Source organism: Panthera leo, chromosome D3 (assembly GCF_018350215.1).
Source record: "Panthera leo isolate Ple1 chromosome D3, P.leo_Ple1_pat1.1, whole genome shotgun sequence".
NCBI classification, from domain to species: Eukaryota; Metazoa; Chordata; class Mammalia; order Carnivora; family Felidae; genus Panthera; species Panthera leo.
In genome coordinates, this window is record NC_056690.1 from 31,536,239 (window position 1) to 31,556,277 (window position 20,039).

The 20,039-nt window shown below is 39.5% G+C and overlaps 1 protein-coding gene across 5 annotated transcripts in view; it reads right to left on the reverse strand.

Annotated features, from left to right (window-relative positions):
* The window catches only part of LDLRAD4 (low density lipoprotein receptor class A domain containing 4), a 180,125-nt gene that overhangs the window by 75,068 nt on the left and 85,018 nt on the right, over positions 1–20,039 (reverse strand). Inside the window, exon 2 of one of the 5 annotated variants that reach the window (XM_042910178.1) lies at positions 12,642–12,684. The exons of the other annotated variants lie outside the window; for them this stretch is intronic. The gene's annotated coding sequence lies outside the window, so the exon portion shown is untranslated. The remainder of the gene's footprint in view (positions 1–12,641; positions 12,685–20,039) is intronic. 5 annotated transcript variants of the gene reach the window in all.

Genomic DNA, 20,039 nt, shown 5'->3' on the forward strand with positions numbered 1-20,039 from the left:
CTGTTGATGTAGGAGTGTGAGAGGGGAGCAAAGAATGAGTATTTCAGTACAGCTGGGCTGGCTCCCTCCATAGGCCCAAGACCAGGTGCCAGGACAGCCCAGCTGTGAGGGGCAGCTCATGCCAATGTCACGACCCCATTACTACAAGAGACTGTTATTTCCCACTGCTGGGAGACAGCAGGCCCTGGCTGTGTGGCTGGGGATCTGTAGTCCCCCTCTGTCCAGCACCCTGGAGGGCTGCCCAGCTGTTCTCAGAATGGCACTGGCGAGCCCTGACTCCAGCTTGTTGTTGGAGATAGCTCTGTTCCCTTCTGCTCCTCAGGCCCCCTGCCACAGCAGAGGCAGCCATCAGAGACCATGGAAGACACTTCTTCAGCTAAGGCAGCTCTGGCCCAACCCCTGGACATCCCTTGCCTTCCTCTTTCTCATAGACAACTGGTAGGCCTAAAAGACAATGCATTACAAAAGCCCTCCAGGACATAACTAACTGGGAGTTAGGGATACTTTATGGGGAACTGCAGTCACAGGAAGCCTATTTCTTTGGTGCTATGGCTTTGTTTTATGTTAATACTTTGAGTTCAAATCATGATAAGATACATTAATACTTTGAGTTCAAATCATGAGATTTAATTGTCTTTGCTTTTCAGACAAGTGTATACTGGATGAAATACTCAGAGTTCCAAAGCAGTACTGTAGGCATAACTAACATGCAAGGAGCAAGTTTCACTACAAATTCCCACTGGCTTAGCATCACTTTTAATGTGTCTCCATTTCCTTTCTTCTTTTTTTTTTCCTTTTTCTTTTTCTTTTTGTTGGGGAAAGGGGAACAGTGTTGGCAGAGGCACAGAAAACAAGGTTTCTTCAGATAATTGAGGAGATTTAAACCTAAGTTGTGCCAAGCCTAAAGAATAATATACACCTGGACTTTTTAATGACCCCACAAGCTACAGGGAAGTTAACAAGGGAAGACTGGATGGCTGCCACAGTAATGAAAGAAAAATGGTTTCAGGCAAACTGCCAAATCAGGAGAAATGGGAGGTGGTGAGGAGAGGGAAGAGATAGCAGGAGCAGAAGAAAGGTCGCTGGGGTTCCTCAGTGTCCTTTACTTGCTATGGGTAAATACTGACTTAGTTCCCATGAAGGTTTTAGGTTTGGGTTTTTAGTATGTGTTTTTTGAAGAAAATGGGAACACATGAATAAACTGTTTACATTCTCAGAAACACAAAAACCAAGGAGAATAGGTGAGGAAAAGGTTCTTAGAGCACTGATCATGCAGGTCTTACCAGACAAGCAACCCCAACCCTCAGGGACTGGCTTAGTCAGCAGAGGTGGGCAGCACCAGTGCTGGCCTTGGTTTACAAACAGGAGGGAAAATAGCCAGAGATGTGCGATTTACCCTCAGACATAACAACTTACACTTGTTTCAAAAGAGGACTTCTTGAAATAACAGCCATTTTCTGATCTAGAACACTATTCCATTTAGGGGGAAAAACGAAAATAAAATTCCTAATAACTACCAACAAAAAGCATAGTAAGGGGAGAAATATGGTGGTTTGAAAACAGTCTATCTATGACCTGGCTATGAGGATTTAAACCACAGCTCAGACAATTATTGAGGGGTCTTGAAAGGCCATCTGTTTAAAGATCCTTGAGAACAGGGATCTGTTTTGTGGCTTTTCTATTTCCCATGGCATTTGATAAACACTTAAGTACTTCTTGATGTATGAGAACTATGGGTTCTTCTGTTTATCAGCCCCAGAAGCTATAACCATCTATTCCTGTTGACCTGCTCATGTCAATACTGTCGAGGCCTTCTATAAGGAAGCTCTGTCCCCTATATTTCTTTGGTTGAGCTGAAAGGAGTAACATGGAAAAGCCACAGAAAATGTCCTTTGTATAGACTTACCTATTCTTAAATGAGAAATAGCTATCCCCTTTTACTTCTTCCCTTATGCCATATATCTAGAAAACCATTCTTTTGTGAACAGATTTTGGGAGTCAGGACACTCAATATTCACTCACCAGCAACTCTTTAAGTTGGGATATAGTCCAACCATCCAGAACCCAAACCCCTCTTCCTGCTGGCATCCACGAGCATGGCTGGAAAGATTTTCATCTGGGGTGCCTGGAAGGCATCTCTTTAATTCCGCCACCCATTCAAAATTAAACTGGATATAATTATCAACCTAAAAAATGCTTTGTGGATTTTGGTTTACAGATTAATTAGGTGCTGTGAACATGCTCATGTTATAAAAAAAAAATATCATTAGTTATCCCTAAAACCTTTGAAAGATATCTGTCATCCTCAATGATAAAAGTATTGTTTTATTAAAAAAAATAAAGTGACGGGAAATCGTAAACCTGGGGTATACCGATGGTAAACCATAGGGTCTGTCCCCAAATAGTCATAAATGGGAAATGGAGGGTTAAGTTTCTTCCTTTCCTAACAAAGAACTGTATTAGATACACTAGATCAAGCAAAACAGTCTCAATATAGAGGGTAACAGTTGGTTCAAGTTCTACCTTCCTTTCTCAGTCTGATCTATTTTAAGTCTGCAGCAGAGGAAACTTGGCAGCTGAATGTTTCCAAAAGTTAGCATGTCACTTCCCTACTTCAGATCACATATGAGGGCACAGTCTGAAAAGTACAGAGATTCCTGGGGTGGGAGGAAGGCTGGTGACAACTCAGAACTCCTATGTGTCATAAGTTCATCAATATCCTATCAATAGCCTTTCCTGATTTTTCTAAATTGAAATTCACTGAAAATGAATCTGAAAAAAAAAAAAATGGATCCTGTTAAGTGGGTGGAAAAATGGCACAAGATCAGGTTTAACTGATTTAGGTCAGCAGAGCTGGCTGAGAGTTACAAATTTTCAAGGTGGTCAATCTGGGTCTTGGGGGTCAAGGATGATGATGTCCCTGATAATCCCTCTACCAAATACAGTGTATGTTGTCATTTACTCTCCTAACAGCCTATATCCACCTATAAAGTAGGTATGATTATCACCTTTTTTACAGATGCAGAAATGGAAGTTTAGAGACATTAGCAACTTCCCCAAGGACACATCTCTTTAAAAGTGACGAAACCATGATTTGGGGGCCTGAATCCACTTAACCCCAAAGTTCTCAATCACTCTACAATCCCAGAGATAAAGAAAGTCTTTGATGCCAGATGGGTAAGTAAAACTGAGGAGCTTTATATTTCCTATTGGATATTTTGGACTTTCCCTTTTTCCTTTCTTAGGTGAAGATAAATATCTTTGGATTTTTAAGTTTTCTCTAGCATAATAGTACAACAATTATTTATGATTATAGGGGGATTTGATAATCAGAAAAGCTTTTAGGTTCAGCTTTTCCAAAATTAATTTCAGATTCATAGTGCATCCTCCTTGTGCCGTATCACTAAGGTAAACAAATGTATATTTTAATGCCTGATCCCTCTCAAGTTCCAAGAAACATCAGCGTAAGTCCCTCATCAAATAAAGGCAAGTTGCAGTGTATGTGTTTGCGAATGGGTGTCCCCACATTCCTGATTTTTTGAACATGTTTCTTGAACTATAATCAGGACACCACTCATGATGATGAAGTATACTTCCAACAAATGAAATGACTCCTCTGCTCATCAAGTATCTCAGCTGCAGTGTTTAATCACATGGCAGAAACCATTTATTTTCTCATATATTTCTCCTTCTTGAAAAATCTCTTAATTATCTCATTTACTCCAATGTAAAAATGGTACTCAAAAATTTAATTACAAGTACAAAATCTTAAGGAATTGTAAAGCATGCATCTATTTATTATTTAGAAATATTCAAAATCCTAAATTGTATGACCTGAGGAAAAATTACTGGGTAATGCTCAAAAGAAAAGGGTAAAGGACAATATGATACATTAACAGAAGCCCATCTTAAAAAGGGTCAAACAAAACTAATCATTAACACGTTGTCTCCCAAAATAATTTTACCTGTTCATTTCAGATAAAAAATCTGAAAACGTTTTAAACACAGAACCTGAAGAATAGCTACAGTGGAAGGTCCCTAATATATACTTGGGATATTCCCAGAGACAGTAAGGTCTGGAAACTGAGAAGTTTTATATCCCCCTTATATGACATAATCATAGCCATTGTAGAAGTGAGAAGACAAAATCAAAACTCTTAGGATGCTTTCACAAGGTCCCACAGGTGTATATAGAAAACTCAGGATTAGGCTCACTGTTTTCCTTTATTTCACACAGACTTGAAGTGTTTTTGTTGAGAGAGCCATAGTCGTGCGTACCAACTGGCTCACAGATCACCTACAGAATCTTCAATGGGTAATTTCAACCACAGCTCTGCATTGTTTTTTACTTTTAAAGTTTTACTTATTTTGAGAGAGAGAGAGAAAATGTAAGCAGGGGAGGGGCAGAGAGAGAGAGAAACCCCAAGCTGCACTGATGGTGCAGAGCCTAACTCAGGGTTCGAACCCACCAACAGTGAGATCATGACCTGAGACAAAACCAAGAGTCAGATGCTTAACCAATTGAGCCACCCAGGCACCCCATAGCTCTGCATCCTATTTCCTATATTCTTATCAGCCACACCAACAAGAGCTACTGCTTCTTGAACACTCAAAACGCTTGAAATTGGAGTCTTCTTTAATTACTATTCTCAACATAAAAGGTTGAGGTTTAAAGAGGAAGCTTAATCTCATTAGGACCCTTTCACAGACAAACCAACAAGATAAACTCTGATTTCTTGTGGGAAAAAATTAAATTCAAAAATAGGGATAAGGAGAATTTTTCTGTTTTTCAAAATCTTGTCACTAAGTAACCCAGAGATCTTTAAGGGAGTCCCTCAGAATCCTACTGAGTCATAGCTGAAATCCAAGTCCCCTGGGACCTTTTGGATGATGTGTCAGCCCCACTTCTTTCCAGAAACATGGAGACTGATACTTCAGATGCAGATCTCTTCTAAAGCTGGCCAAAGTCAGTAGTCCCAGCCTGGGAAGTAGGAAACCAGAATTCCTTAGAGTTCTGAGATTGTGCCAAGTTACCTATCACTTTCCAACATTTGTTCAGAGCCACAGAGAAAAACTCAGCAATCAGACAGATGCTTAGTGACTTGGGTTTTCATACAACTTCCTTCAGTAGTCTCACCTATAATATTTTCAGGGTATAGCTAGCTCATGCCAATAGACACAAAAGCAAAGGGACACTCTTATAATCACTTCACCTACTACTGATGGCTTCAACTCCCTAAAAGTAATTCCCTGGTTCCCCTATTTGTTTTGAACCCATAAATTTAGAAAGAAAATATAAAAGCAAAACAGGAACTGAGGAGTTCCACTTTTTCTGCTAATAGTTAACCTAAAAACTAAAAAGTCCCCAGTATACTTGAAAACTATCAAACCAAAGGACTGAACTAGGAGATTCTTTATTGCTGGGTTTCAACACTCCGCCTGGTAGACTGTGAAATGGCAGACAGCAATTCACAGACAGAAGACTCATGTCTGCTGGTTAGAGGGTGTTAAGGCACTTCCCAGACACTTGTAGCAATCTTGTAAACCACACAATATTTGAGGTAGAAGAGGTCTCACAGATCTCTAGCCAACTCCTGTGATGGGTAAGTTGGGGCCAGGAGAAGAGAAATGACTTAGCCAAGGTCAATGAAAAAGTAATTCATGGAGGTGCTATCAAAACCCAGTTTCTTGACTCTCAAGAAGTGTGATCTTGGTCTCCAGTCTTTGAGGAAATAATAAATACATTATATGTACACATACATATTCACATATATATCCACAAACACATACATTTATTAATTCTAATTCTAGACAAATAGAGGCTAATAATCTGTTGTAATTTTTTAGCTGATTGGCCTGTAAATGTAATTAGCAAATTATAAAATCAACTTGGCTTACGTATCTAGACATTTTCCATGAATGCTATTTCAGGGTAGGTACCACCTTTCCAGGTCTCTGCCATTCATTTGCTAAGGAATGAGTAATAGAAGTAGTTGTAGCACTTCAGAGACCCCAGTGATGAAGCAGCAATGTAGATGTTGTTCTAATCACCTGCTAAGTACTTAAGCACTCCTTAGCTATTAGTCAATAATTATTTACTAAGGAAAAATGGAAGTAGGGATTTTCTCTTTCCTTAAAGAGATGTTTACATGGGAACCCTCTTGCACTGTTGGTGGGAATACAAACTGATGCAGCCACTCTGGAAAACAATGTGGAAGTTCCTCAAAAAATTAAAAATAGATCTACCCTATGACACAGCAATAGCACTGCCAGGAATTTACCCAAGGGATACAGGAGTGCTGATGCATAGGGGCACTTGTACCCCAATGTTTATAGCAGCACTTTCAACAATAGCCAAATTATGGAAAGAGCCTAAATGTCCATCAACTGACAAATGGATAAAGAAGATGTGGTTTATATACACAATGGAATACTACCTGGCAATGAAAAAGAATGAAATCTGGTCATTTGTAGCAACATGGATGGGACTGGAGAGTGTTATGCTAAGTGAAATAAGTCAGGCAGAGAAAGACAGACACCACATGTTTTCACTCATATGTGGATCCTGAGAAACTCAACAGAAGACCAGGGGGGGAAAAGTTACAGAGAGGGAAGGAGGCAAAGCATAAGAGACTCTTAAATACTGAGAACAAATACGCACTGAGTAGGTGATGGGCACTGAGGAGGACACCTGTTGGGATGAGCACTGGGTGCCATATAACATATAAGTTCCTGAAAATTGGCAAGGCATTTCTGAGAAGAAAGGTATCAAAGGTATCAACTGGGTAGCTGATGTGCTTCACAATCCCATGATTGCTCAAGCTCATGAGATGGTTAATTGATGATTTCTCTCGAGCATGTTAGGGATGGGAGGAGTTACTCTTGGAAGAATTAGAGGTATACATTTATTACATTAAGTCAAATTACACCATAACATTTATTCTTAACTATACCTGTTAACAGAAAGTAACACTGGCATAAATATTCTTTAGTAATTCGTGTATGATGCTATTATATATTTTTCATAGTTATAATGTATTTAACTCCTATCAAAATTATTTTGCATTTCTTCTTTTAAGATTAGTTATTCAGAGAGAGAGACAGATAGACAGACAGACAGACAGTGAGAGAGGGAGAAAGAGAATCCCAAGCAGGCTCCACACTGTCAGTGCAGAGCCTGAGGCAGAGCTCTATCTCATGAACCTGGAGATCATGACCTGAGCTGAAATTAAGAGTCAGACACTTAACTGACTGAGCCACCCAGATGCCCCAAAATTATTTTGCATTTCTGAGCAAACATTAATATGAAAGATTACCCAGAAACATACGAAATCCCTATGGGTCTTTTGGTTAGCCAATAAGCATTTACTATGGAGGCCCTGTATGTATGTACCCTACTAGGAATAAAAATTTGCTCCCCATGCTACATCAAGTGCTGCACATAATCCAGGTTTTGCCTACAAAAATTATAGCTTTTCTTTATATTGCTGCTTTAATGCTTTATGAGTAGGCTGAGTTAGCTGTGGCCAAAGTGTTGGGTTCAGAAATGTCTTCCACAATTGTTCCTCTTCACATTCCCTTGACAACCTGCCCCTGCTGGTCAGAAAAACTCATGTGAAAATGAAAGAACTAAGGCCAGAACAGGGGCCTTTGTATACCCCACCCCATCCCTCCCTGGGCTGGTCTCTCAATAGTGTCTTCCTACTCTTCTGAACTCACGATTTCATTTTCTTCTGCCAGAGTGACACCTACTGGAAAGTATGTAGAAATGCAGTCCATTCCAGTGTTCTAGTCCTACTCAACATTCTCCCTGGTCTATTTTTGTACAAGGGTAAGAATTTCAACCAGCTTGGGTAAACACACAAGTTGTGTGATGTGAAGATAAATTTGGCAATGGTTGCTTAGGAACTGACAACAGTACAATCAATAGGCAGTTTCCCAGAGCACCCTACTCCAACACCTTTTGAAGTGCCAATCAAATCTACAAAAACCATTCATTATATTTCAATATGTAAAATTTCCTTATGCCCTGGAAAATGATCAGATTTTGATTTTGTTTTAAAAAATTTCTAATTCAAATTCAAAGCAAAAATAATGAGACTGGTTATTAAGAATTTGGGTATACTGGCATCTAGTATCGGGGTGCCTCAGCTATTCAATGAAAGTGATTGATGATGATGATGATGTTGTCATCGTCAAAAATGATGGCTAACACTTATATATACAACTTATATAGTGGTTTCTATATGCCAGATGCTAAGGTAGTCATTTCTTAACTCATTTCTTACCAGCTTCTGATCTCTTTATAAAAAACTTTGTCTAAAGGAAACCACCTTTAGGTACTAGTTTTTGAGAAGATCAAATTTAGATTAGGATCTTTTTCAAAGTATAGACAAAGTCTAACATTTGCTTATTATTTTCTTAAACCTGATGAATGGTCTGGAACATCCATGATTTTCATGGGTTGATTTTCAAAACAAAACAATACACTGATAATTATCTATATACAGCATTAACCACCTTTTAAAGGGTGGTTCCCTTAATCTTTTTTTAAATTTTTAATGTTTCTTTTTTGAGAGACAGAGAGCATGAGTGAGGGAGGGGTAGAGAGAGATGGAGACACAGAATCCAAAGCAGGCTCTAGGCTCTGAGCTGTCAGTACAGAGCCCAATGCGGGGCTCGAACTCATGAACCATGAAATCATGACGTCAGCTGAAGCTGGACGCTCAACTGACTGAGCCACTCAGTTCCAAGAGGAGTTCCCTTTAGACAAGGGGGGAAAGGATCACTTTACAGTGAGACACCTGACAAACACTACCTCAGCCAAGTGATCAAGGCCAATCAGCAGTCATAAATTGTCTTGGCCATATGTACCCTAGATCAGATGTACAAAGACTAGGAGGTAATCAGCAACAACCAATCGCTTATCATGGAATTTTCCCAATATATTCCAACTTCTCCCATTGGCATGTCTTTCTTTACCAGGTAAAAGTCCTTTTTCCTCAAATCCATCCCCTACCTCTGGAAACCTACACTTGAAATAAAACTAGTCTTGGGGCACTTGGGTGGCTCGGTTGGTTAAGCGTCCAACTTTGGCTCAGGTCATGATCTCTCAGTTGTGAGTTCAAGCCCCACACTGGGCTCTCTGCTGTCAGCAAAGAGCTCCTTTGGATCCTCTGTCCCCCTCTCTCTCTGCTCCTACTCCACTCACACACACCCTCTCTCTATCAAAAATAAATAAACATTTAAAAAAATAACAAAATAAAACAAATAAGACTGGGCTTATGTGCTACCTATTCCATGAAGTTGTCCTTGCTCTCTAAGTCAGAAGTGATTACTTTCAAATTTGTCTGTGTGGCTATTTGATCTAGACTCATAATTCCTCTTTTTATAAAAAGGCTTTCTGGGTTCAGGTAGTGCCAAGCACCATGCATCTACTTCAACCCTCACCTGTGTATTTCATATGATTAAAGAGGCATATACATTGCAGGTAATCATGTGTCTTCATTGGATTTTAAGATTCTTAAAAGCAGAGTCTATACCTATCTAATTTCTGTCAACTCAAGCTTACTCATTCCAGTGAGGCCCTGTGGCCTCCTAATAACATGTAGAAATGACATGACCTATCACAAGAAGGTAAGCTCTGTTCACTGAAAATGTTCTCTGATTGCCTGTATATAATAAACAATAGTCTCAGAAATTCAAAGTGATGATAAATAACTTACACTTCAATCAAGTTTCCAGACATGATGAATTCTACAAAACAATATCACTAATGCTAAAGAAGATGAGTTTTATTTACTCAATTTATGAATATGCAAATTATAGATCTCAGCAACTGGCTAGATAGGGCAGAAATGCATTCCAAAACTATCATTTGCTTCATGCTAGGTAGATAATAAATCTAATCTACCTAGATTAACATGGACTTGCAATTCTCTCTATAACCATGAAGTCACAAGGAAGACACTGACAAAGCTATTAAAACAGAATGGGAGAGAAAGATTCACACACACACAAAACTACCTACCACCTTTTTAGAAAATAATACAAATCCCAAACAATTTCCAAGCTTTAAGTAATCATCTAAGCCCCAGTTTCACTCCATTTACAAAATAATTTGATTATATACAGTATAAACTTCTTTCAACTTATAATTCTGTGTCTTTCTCTAATTACAGTGAGTCTCTTTGAGGCACACCTGGCTTACATATTAGGATAGACCATGTAACTCTTCTCTAAAACCAACTGATCTACTTTTCTTTGTACCCTAAGGTAATATCTGCTGTATATGTGATAGAGCTACAAAACAAAATTTAGATACTTAGAGTTTGCTATCTTCTAGCCCATTTCAAATGCAGATTATTTTCAGTAAGAGAACATCAAGAGGTTTCATCAGAAGTAATCTAGCTAATTTCTAAAAACAGAAAGAGAAGAGATAGATGAGAAAGAGGGAGAAGGCAAGTTGTGACCAATTTTACTGCTGTCTTCCTACAGTTGAACTTAAAATTTTGTACACCAAATTAACTGAGAAAGGAAGCATTCAAGTAACAGGACTCTATGTTATTCTTTCCTTTTATGGGTTACAATTAAAAGAAAAATTAACTTAAGTTCATAGTTTATTAATATTTCCTTATTTATTTTAACCTAACGTCCTTTTTCTGACCAGGACCCCATCCAGGATACCACATTACATGTAGTCACTATGATTCCTTAGGCTCCTCTTAGCTGTGACTGTTTCTCATACTTCACTTGTTTTTGATGACCATGACAGTTCTGAGGAATACTGGTCAGATATTTTATAGAATGTCCCTTAACGGGATTTGTCTGATTTTTTCCCCCTCATGATTAAAGTTATGGATTTGAGGGAGAAAAACCATAAAGGCAAAGTGTCATTTTTGTTACATCATATCACTAGAGTACATACTATCAATGTGACTCGACTGTGGATGTTAACCTTGACCACCTGGCTCTGGTAGTGTTTATCAGGTTTCTCTACTGTGAAGTTACTCTTTCTCCACTCCTTTTTATATTATATATTCGAAGGCAGTCATGATGCACAGCCCACACCTCAGGAATAAGGAGTTATGCTCCCCCTCTATGGGGGTGACATATGTATATAACTACTGATTACCTTTTGAAAATATGCACAAGTGGAAATTACTAACCCAAAATTATTTTTAAAGTTTCTATTTATTTATTTTGAGAGAGTGTGTGGAGGGGCGGGGGGCAGAGAGAGAGAAGGAGCAGGTTCCATGCTCAGTGCAGAGCCCAACAAAGGGCTCAATCATGACCTGAGCTGATATCAAGAGTCAGACACTTAACCCAGGCACCCCTAAAATATTATTTTTAATGGTCAAGGTACTAAAATTTAAATTCTGTTATTATGATCCTAAACATCAGTTTTCCCTAAAGGAAATAATAATATTAAAGGGCAATAGTTCATTGTAGCAAAATATTAAGTAGACCTATTTGAAAGTAACTTTGGACCCTGAGTCTTTAGTTGTCTAGTTTAGTCTAGACATTCATGTGCAGATTTGGTGTCTACACATTCTACCTATATGTTACCCTTCCTACATTAGACTTGATCATATAAAGGTGAAATATTAACAGAAAAGATCCTTTCTAAAGCCATAAGTTATATTAAATGCTTAAAATAGTACTACCAAAATATACAACAATTTCACCTAACATATATGGACTTGCTGACTTAGGAAAAAATTGAAAAACAACTTATCTTTTACATTCTCAGTTATATATACTGCTCTCGGCTAAATTTGGATTTTGGCCATAATTTGCAATATTTTTATAGGGGAATTATGTTTTTTTGTTCAAACAACTGAAATATAAAACATTTATAATAATGCTTGCACTGCGTATGACTCATTAGTCTATTGTTTCAATGCCATTTATGTGTAGAATGCCTACTGTGTGCCAGGTATCAGGGAAGCAGAAAAAAATAAGATAATTATATTATGTATTTCAGGCACAAGAAAGACGACAAATGGGATAATGGGATTAAATCCAAGCTATATGACTAGAATGATTAGAAGAAATAAAAGATACTAAGAGTTAAAGTGGACACCTAGATAGACAGAGCCTTGGATCATGAGACTTAATAATTCACTGTACAGGCGTGCTTGGGTGGCTCAGTTGGTTAAGCGTCTGACTTCAGCTCAGGTCATGATCTTGCAGTTCGTGAGTTCACACCCCGTGTTGGGCACTGTGCTGACAGCTCAGAGCCTGGAGCCTGCTTCACATTCTTTGTCTCCCTCTCTCTTTGCCTCTCCCCTGCTCACTCTCTCTCTCTCTCTCTCTCACAAAAATAAATAAACATTAAAAAAAATAATTCACTGTACAAATGGCAACCTGACTTGCTCCCAGGTCAGAAACTACACTCATGAAACCCATCAGGATTGGTCTCCTCATCCTGTATTAACACCAAAGGAGGAAACACACTGAAACACACACCACAACACATGGTGGTGGGCCAATGCTATTGTTTTTATATAAAGGACAGACACTATTATCAACAGTAGAAATGGAGATTTGCTGATGTATCTGAGTTGTTAACATTTAAATAAAAAAGGTATCAAAAAACTAAAGATTAATTAAGTTCCATGGTTATTAATGGGAATCACCCCCTGTTCTTGGCACAGCTCAGGGAACATAATGTTTCAACTTCTAAAAAGGAAAAACTGATGTTCAAATCATGCAAATAATTATTTTTGAGGAAACAAATCTTTTTAATTTAGGATTTTGCTAACTCTGTAATTTATTTCTGTGTTAAGAGACAGTTTTCAGACATACTTTGAGAGCACCATTCTTTAAAATCTTGTCTCACATCTTCAGATGCTTTTCTGTCATTATAACCAGTGTCTAGACACCCAAATTAAGTACTGTAAACCCAGCAACATCCAAAACGATCCTTGTGCCTTAGATAATGTGTACACAAGGTCACAAACACGTAAGTGTACAAATATTTTCAACATGCACCAAACAGGAGACCTTTATTTGTGGATAAAAATATTGATGTTGCTAAGTGATACTGAACAAATCACCAACTATAAGTCTTTTTTATTTATTTCCATCCATTTCCCACTCATAAACAACTTTAACGTTGTGCCAGGTCTACATATATTTAGACTCTACTAGAATGTCACATTTACTAAAAATATATAATAACTAAATACTAACGAATTATCATTTTTCAAATGCTTCCTTAAGAATATATCAAGGATGGGGGCGCCTGGGTGGCTCAGTCGGTTAAGCGTCGACTTCAGCTCAGGTCACGATCTTGCGGTCTGTGAGTTCGAGCCCCGCATCGGGCTCTGGGCTGATGGCTCGGAGCCTGGAGCCTGCTTCCGGTTCTGTGTCTCCCTCTCTCTCTGCCCCTCCCCGTTCATGCTCTGTCTCTCTCTGTCTCAAAAATAAATAAACGTTAAAAAAAAAAAAGAATATATCAAGGATGGGTGAAGTCTTAACTAATCAAATAATAAAGAAAATAAATAAATCCAAATCAAATAAAATGATTATAGTTAGTTTCAACCTAAATTCTAGGTCCCTTTTTGCACAGCAAACCCTCAATTTTTCTTAACAAGAGAGAAATAAAGCCAGGTAAAGAAAATCTATAGGTAATCCCAAACTGAAACTTAGTAAATAACTGCACGCACATTCTCTACTAGGATAGCCAATGAAGAGGGAAACTGGCCAAATGTAGGTTTTGTCACCTTCCCCATACCTTCCAGGAGAGTATCACTTTCCAAAATTGGGACATAATAGGGAAAGGGAGTAGAGAGAAAAACTTCCCTAGAGGCCATGGGGAAAATTAGCCCCCAATCATTAGGAAATAGTGGGAGAAAAAAGAGTACCTGGCCACCCACCAAAGGCCCAAACCAAACTGTGCAAAGAACCATGGAGAGAGGCAGAATCAAGGAAACATGCTGAGGCTGGGCAGCATCATGATTTGTCAGGGCCTAAAGGAACCAGGAACTAAAAGAATCTTGAAGATATTTTCAAAGGTGCGAAAAACAAGGTGTAGAGTGAGCGCACAAAATGTGAGCAACATCTTTCCACATGCCTTCCCCAGAGCACTGGGATTCCATTACATCAGCAGCTATCCACCAGCACTCCAACAGCAAGGAAGAAGCAGAGGTGTCATGGAAAAAAGCTAGTAGACAACTGAAGAGATATGGGTTCTTGCCCTATCTCATCACTGGGTGCTGCAGGACTGGGATGCTCGCTTCGTCTCTGTGCCTCCCTTGGTTGATCTGCCCACTTCACAAATCCAAATGCATTGCAGGTTAGGGGCTTCTTAGCCTAATTCTGCAAGTGGTCTCTTTCCCATTCTCCCTGCTTTCCCCTTTGGCTAGGGGCCCTTGACTGTCCCCTCCCTTCTCAGGTGCTCTGTGATATTATCCTGCCCACTCATCTAACATCACTTCCCCCAACTGTACCAAGTTTCAGATACTTTCTTCTGTCTTTCATGGTTCACTCGGACTGCCCCTGCAAACAGAGTATTAGGGTCACCTCCTTGCTCTCAGCTCTATCACATATGCTCTATGACAGCTGAGGCTTCAGCCACCTTGAAGGACTCACTGTTTCCCAGAATATGTAATTCTGGTCCAGAAGCATAACACAAATGAGTCTGTACACAGACAGAACATAAAATGGCTTCTTTGTAGAAAGAAATCCAACAGGAACACTTCATCTTTATAAGATGACCCTGAAGGAAAGGTCTGTGCCTAGGTCCCAGGACTATGTGGGATGCCTACTGTTATTCCATCAGACAGGCTCCACCACTGCTTACAGGGTGATGAAAGACCCTGCTTTGTTCATGACCACTAGAAGTGAAGTCGAAAATTGGGTACTCCTAAGAATTTTCGAAAGTAGTATTGGTGGTCGTTGTGACATTCAGAGATACACAGAAATCAACTGGCAGGGCACCCAGAAGATAAGAAGCACTGACTGCTCTGTTACTTGGTGATTTAGAGTCAAGTCTCTGGGAGTGGATGAGGAACAAGTATTCATACAGCACACTGCTGCAGGGAAGGTGTGGATGGTGGTAGTGTGCCAGAGGGTCCCAAACCAGGGTGGCAGGATCTGTGCATATCAGAGAGGGCTCAAAGGAGGCAAAGAATGGGACATGCCTAAAAGGAAATCAGCAATGGCTGGACACTGAGGAAAGGGCTCATACTTGACACAAGGGTCAGGAGACAGACTCTGGACACCACTTTCAATGTGACTCAGGTTCTTGCCCTTCATGAGATTCTCTGGAACATCCCTAGATTTGGGTTGTAGAATGAATCACCTGAGTTTCCATTATTTCTTATGGGGAAATCTGCTTTGATATACAAGTGGTTTGGTTGACAAGCATGTTTCCGGAACGAATGATGCTCCCAAACTAAGGTTTTAGTCTATTACAGTAGTACTCCATCTTTACAAGTGCCTCAATATAGCCAGTCTAATCCACCACAACCAGCACCTTCCTTATCACTGTTATCAGGGACATACCCTTTCATGTGACCATAGTGTGCTTTCATAACACAACTGAACCCAGCCATGTTCTACACCAGTGAGCTTTAGTTTACTCTAAGCCCTTTGCAGTTCCCAGTATGAAGTCTCTCCACAAATTCACTATGGGTTCTAGAATTTTGTTTTCATCAATCACAATGTGCCTAACACCAATCAGGTAAAGATTTTTCTTATGTTAGCTTTCTCTTAATTTCAGAAATTAAATAATGCCATGAATGAAACCATTTTCCTGTTATATTTGAAGTGAGTTTCTGCTCAGGGTTCTGCATTTTTTATATTCCTCTTGAAGCCATTCCTTATTCTCTCTTCAGAGCTACTACAACATTTTGTTGGAACCTTTTTTATGGTACTTCTCCTGTTCTAATTTATAATAATCTGTTTTCAAGTCTTAAGTAGATAATAATAAGCCCACCGAAAGACAGCAGCTGTGGCTGATGTCTCTTTGCGGACATGGCCAACATTAAAAAAAAAAAAAAAAAAGTCCTGCTGAATAAAAATATGCTAGTTGGATGACAGCAGTAGTTCAGAATGACCCATGAGGCAGGTAATATCATCTCCATTTTATAGAACAAATGCAGTTCAGAAAAATAAAGCAACTTCAGTTCCCCAGGGACCAAACAAGTTCCCTGGGCTACTAAAGTGATAATGTCTAAGTCTGAACTTTCAAGTTTTGCTTAAAAAAGTAAAATTGTCCTCTTGACCACTCTACTGTCCACTTCAGGAGAAAAGCTACGAAAGCTGCAGCTACAAAAGCTGGAAGCTGTTAAATTCAACAAGAGTCCTATCTGCCCCCAGGCCTTGTTTGTCTGGAGCACAATAGGATCAGGGATGAATTTTAACTCTCTCTTCTTTTTTTAAAACTCTTTATTCTTATGGAGTTTCTTCTTTTAGGTCTTCTACCAGAGCTCCAAATCCTCTTCTTTCAGTAGCCACAGCCTTTTAAATGTTTCACTCCCATGCTCAAATATTTAGGTTCAGTTCCCTTTCTTTAGACATGTAAAAACACAATTATGTATCTGTTCTTCATTGTAAATGCCTCTGTAAGTAAAATACATTTAACAGAACCATTTGGTCTTTTTGAACCTTACACATAAAAATACCATGGCCTTGAGCTCCCTGACCAGATGTACCCCCAGCACCTTTTAGAAGCCGCACCTCAGCCTGTGACCTGGACCAGTGCCCCCGCTCAGTGTTGATTCCTCAACCGTGTGACTGTCATGGTTTCTGAGAAATGAAGACAGCTGTTTTCATTATAGTTTTAGCCTAAACAAAACTCCAACTTCTTATTAAGAATGTTTAATAAAATCAACAGGGCGTTAAAAACTACCAGCAGGGAGCTTAGCAAATTAGATGCTTGCATGGTACCTCCCTCTGTGCCTAGATGCAAATATTTCTCATCTTTATACAGCTTTTCTGAAACATCATAGTGACATCCAACCAGGCACCCCCACCTCTCTGCCCCATTTGATTGTGTGCTTGTAAGGTGCATACCAGCATTATTTCATGACAAAAGTGAAATTCAGTTAAATAGCTGCTTGCTTTTGGGGAGCTGGAAATTCAAGAAGTTGCCCTAGAACTCATGAAATAATTAAGAGTCCCACCTTATGAAGGTAAAATGGAAGCAATCAGTATTCATTATATTATGCCATCTAATACTTATTAAATACTTAATAAAGTGGACCCACATTGTTAGACATTATCAATTTTTTCCAATAAGTTTAAGACCTTGTTCTTACTCTTAAGCAGCTTGTGCAGGGAAGTTAATTTTTCAAATACTTCTAGCTTTCAAAGAAGCCCAGAATCTGCAATCCCAACTTCTAGTATAAAGAACCATGCACTCTGAATGGATGCTACTCCAGTAAATGAGGAAATGCTACATATTTCCTTCCTTTTTATCTCAAGACAATTTAACTGAAATAAAGTCAGTAACAGAAAGGAGAGTAACAAAGGGAGAGGCATAATTCTCACAGGCATGAGAATGTAAATGCCAACATCTGGGCCTGTCGTAATCTTATCTAGCATCCATAAATTTCAAGATGGCAAAAAAAAAAAATTTACAACAGCTCACAGCTTTACCTCACCCACCAGAACTTTAAATGTTATCTCTTTAACTGGAAAAAATTCAAGAGAATGGGATGCCTCCACCAAGAGAATGTAGTAATGCCATCCCTCTAAGTGAGCTCACTGTTCTCTAGAGATTTCATAACATTTCCTGCTGATTCATAACCCTTGAGGTGAGCCCACCTGCAGGCAGGAGCCACACTCTCTCATCTGCACTTTTGCTAAGCCAGGTGAGCAGTGTGGTGGGGACCGGGTGCCCTTCCACAGCATCATGCCTAATTAGTTCATATTAAGTGACCTACAAACCACTGTGAACAAACGCCTCTTCAGGTGTGACAACAGTTTGTCACTTTTCCTCCAGGATGCTGAGTAAACCCACTTATATTATTTAGTTACATCCAACTGCAGTGGGGTTTGTGGTATTAAAAAACACACACCACCTTCAGCCATTTACTCCTGGGCTGTTTTACCGTTAGACAAATCACTCTCAGGCAGCACATCGTAATTAGGCGGCAGGAGAAAAGTCTGTAATATTCCTCTGCAGAGCTTTCCTTGCGGACTTCCTTTCCCTCAACCCACAGTTTTCCACCTGAAAAGCTACGAACATCATCAGATAAAGACTGGACCCCCCTCTCCATTTGTGTAGGTAAATCTGTTTCTCTGCCACAATTGCTGTTGGCTTTCAAGCCCACTCCTAGCTGGCCCCCCCACAGAATGGAAGAGGCCAACCGATGAGCCCTAATCCCAAAAGGCCTCTTGGCACTGACACAGTTGCTTATTACTCAGGTGGGAGAACTGAGGCCCAGAAAGTGGAAGCGATGGGCTTGTGATCCCACAGTTACAGTGACTGTACCAGAACCCCATCCTCCCATACTGCTACTAAATAATTCCATCTCAGCTTTGGGCTTAAAGTAATTCTTGTACTATGACCCCAAATGAAGCAAATGGCTCTGTCACCAACTGGGTTCTTCATAATCCCAGTCTTGTTCGGTTTGGCTTCCCCCCCTTTCAAGAAACATTAACGGGTATCATCTCTTAATGATTCAACCCCACGATGACCTGAACACAGCAGGCAACTAACTAAATGCTTTGGTGTAATAAATTAGCTTTCTTCCCTCCATAACATCTCCCATCTCTTTCCTGCGCTTTCAGTTTTATCAGCCCCCACACCCCTGCCCCTGTGACACATTTGCTGCTGAAAAATACAATTACTTATGGTGGACTTCTGCTGGAAACCACATCAAGGAACAACCAAGGTTACTTCTGGTACTAAACACATCACTCTATAAAAGAGAAAGCCATTACTGAATCCCAACAGGAACAAGGTGACATTATACAGAACCACTCTTTTTGGGCACTGGGATGTGACAGCATCCCTGAATAGGTCTTAATCTGCATAAGTTTACACTTGATTAAATTTATATTTTCCCATACCTCAACTAAAGGTTCAGCCTGAATTTTCGTTCTGCCAAAAGGATTCGCTTATATATAATTTGGATATTATGGAGCAAAGCCCCAAAGAGTCCCCTTCTCTTCCCTGTTTATAAACTAGAGGTCTTGGATTCCAGGCCTCTGATCTAAATATACAGGACCAGTGGGTAGCTCAATAGGCAATGAGTGTTAGGAGCACGGTGAGAAACACACAGACTACTGGAGTTCTAGAACCATCTTCCCTATACTCTGTCTGCAATGTCCACAAGATCCATGCTGCCTAGATAATTAGGACCATCAAGAAGAAAATGCTAACTCTGCCCTCTTCTCCCAGATCAGAACCTTCCAAGGAACACTGATGGATAAGCCTGAATGGTCTGACCATCAAAAACTCAGGGTTAACTTCATACAATGGATGTTTACATTCTAAGAAAGTTTAATTTATGCTTTATCTAATAATACCCTCAATTACCAAAGTAATACCTGCTCATTTTAGAAAATTTGAAATATACAGACAAGCATGTAAAGAAGAGACACATGAAATGTCACCCCCATTACTTCCGACACTCTGACATGTTTCAGGGAGTTGAACCCTTTGTCCTAGATGGCATCTGGAATGTGAACGAAACCTCTCTTGGCCTATGAAAAATCATTATTATAAAGGTGGCTTCTCTCTGTCCTCTGAAAATTTGCTGGTGTGCTCAGACTTTATTTTAAATATCAGAAAGTCCCTGGTTAGGTCTACTTGTAAGCTAACTGCCATCCCTTCTTGTCTCCTTATGGGAAAACAATATGATTCCAGTAGGTGCTTTGCAAATAAACACAAACTCCATTTTCATGCAGGCTGCCATCACCAACAATCAATTATTTCCAGAAGCCACTCAAGGTAAATCAATTTCTGGGCCTACTGCTGGGCTGATTTCATAATTTTCTGTCTCCTGAAAACACATCTTTATACATAGTTTTCTTTTCAGATCTGTAACTGTATTAAGCTCAGGGCTCAATTCTTTCCA